This window comes from Micromesistius poutassou (assembly GCF_964030765.1).
Source record: "Micromesistius poutassou genome assembly, chromosome: 4".
NCBI classification, from domain to species: domain Eukaryota; kingdom Metazoa; phylum Chordata; class Actinopteri; order Gadiformes; family Gadidae; genus Micromesistius; species Micromesistius poutassou.
The window spans coordinates 4,889,750-4,892,249 of record NC_140274.1 but is presented as its reverse complement, the minus strand read 5'-3'; the positions used below and the strand labels follow the sequence as shown (position 1 = coordinate 4,892,249).

Below are 2,500 nucleotides of genomic sequence, written 5' to 3'. Positions count from 1 at the left end.
CTTTTGCGCACGACGACGACTTTGAACGGGATGCCAGATCCCAACCGAGGCCGGGCCATCAGCAGGGCCATCAGCAGGGCTATTCAGCGACGACGAGGGTAACGGCGGAGACCTCCTCCCGCCGCGTGACTCCTCTCAGGGTCAGGGTGTCGACGCTGAACAGAGCACCACCGACGCGAGGTCACGGCCATGCCGCCTGGTCAAACGGTAGCCCCAGACATGACACACGTCCTGGGCTGGCCCCCCCCCCGAGCCGGGCCCGCTGCGGCGTGAAGGCCGCCATACGCAGACACGCTAACGCTGGCAGTACACAGTGAGAGACGTGTGCCCGGGCCGAGGCCAGAGTCTGCGGAACACTTACGTAACCGTGACTACACACCAGCTGGCTTCCCTCTCGCCCTCTCGCTCTTCTTTTTCCATCTTTTCTTTTTTTTTTTTTCCGCTTCTGCCCCGCAGTTCACTTTGGTGCGAGCCGCTCGTCTAACTGCTATTGTCGAGGCAGGGTTTACATATCTGTCATGTCTGTTTCTCTCTCTCTCTCTCTCTAGCTCTGTTATGTCTCTCTCTCTCTCTCTGTATGCGCCCCAGTCTCTCTCAGTCTCTCTCTGTCTCTCTCTCGCTGTCTGTGCCTGAGCTTAGGAATTAATTGAGTGCTGACGACCCACACGCATTTCCTTCCTCCCTGTTCCAGCCTTGTGTTTGTATTACTATGATCAACACTCCCTCTTTTCACCAGGACCCTGTGGTTTAGTCGTGTGCTTTAGTGTGTGTGTGTGTGTGTGTGTGTGTGTGTGTGTGTGTGTGTGTGTGTGTGTGCGTGTGTGTGTCTGTGTGTGTGGAAGGGGGGGGGGGGGCGAGGGGGGGATAATCTTTGCTACTGGGAACCTGTGTCTGCTTGCTTAACTTTTAACTGGGATTACAAATAGACACTTCCTGAGAAAGAAGCCTCCATTCTGCAAACTCCTCCCCATTCTGTCAGCTCAACAGCAGTTCTATAGAGTGACTCTATATCACCAACCGATACCGTCGTTATCCTCCAGATACACAGCCCTCCGCCCTCCCCACTCCACCGGCTTACCAAGGAACACGTATGGTACATCCCCACCGGTCCCATTCCACTGAGACATATCAATGGCATTCCACGCATTTCAGCTGCAGGGTGAAGGCACAGCGTATCTGAGGAGGGAAAGCAGAGCAAACCAGAGCAAACTCCGTCCCAGCGCGGTGGAGGGGTGCGAGTGATCAGAGAGAGAGATGAGAGGAGACTGTTCAACTCAAGTCCAACGGTCAACATCTTTGTTGTATAAATCTCCCCTATAAGACCCCAATGCTAAAATGAATCAATACAAAAATTGGGGTTGAATGGTTGTCCTTCTCAGGTACTCTGAGGTTAATGCAGAGACCAAAGAAAAGTGCTTACATTTTTGGGTTCTCAGTTACTTTTCATTAATAGTTTAAATTTGAATTAAAGTTGGACTTTTATTTGATTATTTTTTCATCATTCCTTGGTTTCATCTTTTGAAAAGCTTTTCTTTTTCTCCAGAAAGTGATATGAGCTCCTGGTTGATCTGAAGCCAGATCGAGCAGCTTTCAGTTTCTACTCTCCCCTTCTCCATCTCCTCTCGCTCTCTATTCTGCTTTTATCTCTGAATCAACAAGCTTAAGTCGTGGCCATGCTCCCTGGGCTGGCTAGCTGTTCTTTGTTTTGGTGATGTGTATCTCACTATGTCTCCTCATGTCCCCCTGCTCCTCAAGTAGAGGGGGGGCGGGGCTAGATTAGAGATTAGAAGACTTTGAGAACGAGGAGACTTGAGGAGAACCTCCAACTGCCGTGGAATTCCTTCCCCTGCCTGCTGACTGCAGAGCCACTAATCAGCGGTGATGGCGGCCGCCATTGTATTGAGGTGGCCTGTGTGTTTGTTTTGCGTTCTATTCCAGATGTCGGTGTGGGGGAGTAGATTACGGGCACTACTACTCAGTTTTGATAGCCGTAGCCAGTGAAACCGAAAAGCTTTAGGCTACTCTCATTGCTGTTTAGACAGCTTAAGCCTTTGTTCCAGGTGCGGGTTGTCTTGTGTTTTGTTAGCGTGCTACTCCTAGCGGCTAGTGAGAGCGGCTACGTTTAGGTCAGGAGCGCCGTGACCTAACTGCTGTTCCTGACTCCCTGTGTTGACTGGCTGGAGCTAGGCTCCTGTGAACGAAAGCATGGCTTCTCCAACAGATACAGTACAGGCGTTAGAGAGCCTGGGTGGGCGCGGCACTGGGGTTCAAATCAATCCCAGATGTCTCCTCACTGTAACGGAGGGGGGCAAAGGGTCATGATGAGGCCCAGCAGCCCCATGGGAAATGTAGGCAGGGCCCCTTTGGAATCCACTGCTTTCTCATCGCTTCTTTTATAGTTTAATTGGCTTCCCGTTTTTTGTGTTTTTTAGAACTTCCTGCACAGTTCAGTGCAGTGCAGTTCAGTGTAGTTCAGTGCAGAGGCCAGTGGCTTCAGAGG

The 2,500-nt window shown here is 51.4% G+C and overlaps 1 protein-coding gene across 1 annotated transcript in view; it reads left to right on the top strand.

Annotated features, from left to right (window-relative positions):
• Nucleotides 1–2,500, top strand: part of LOC311342611 (rho guanine nucleotide exchange factor 26-like) — a 31,784-nt gene that overhangs the window by 17,374 nt on the left and 11,910 nt on the right. The window lies entirely within an intron of this gene.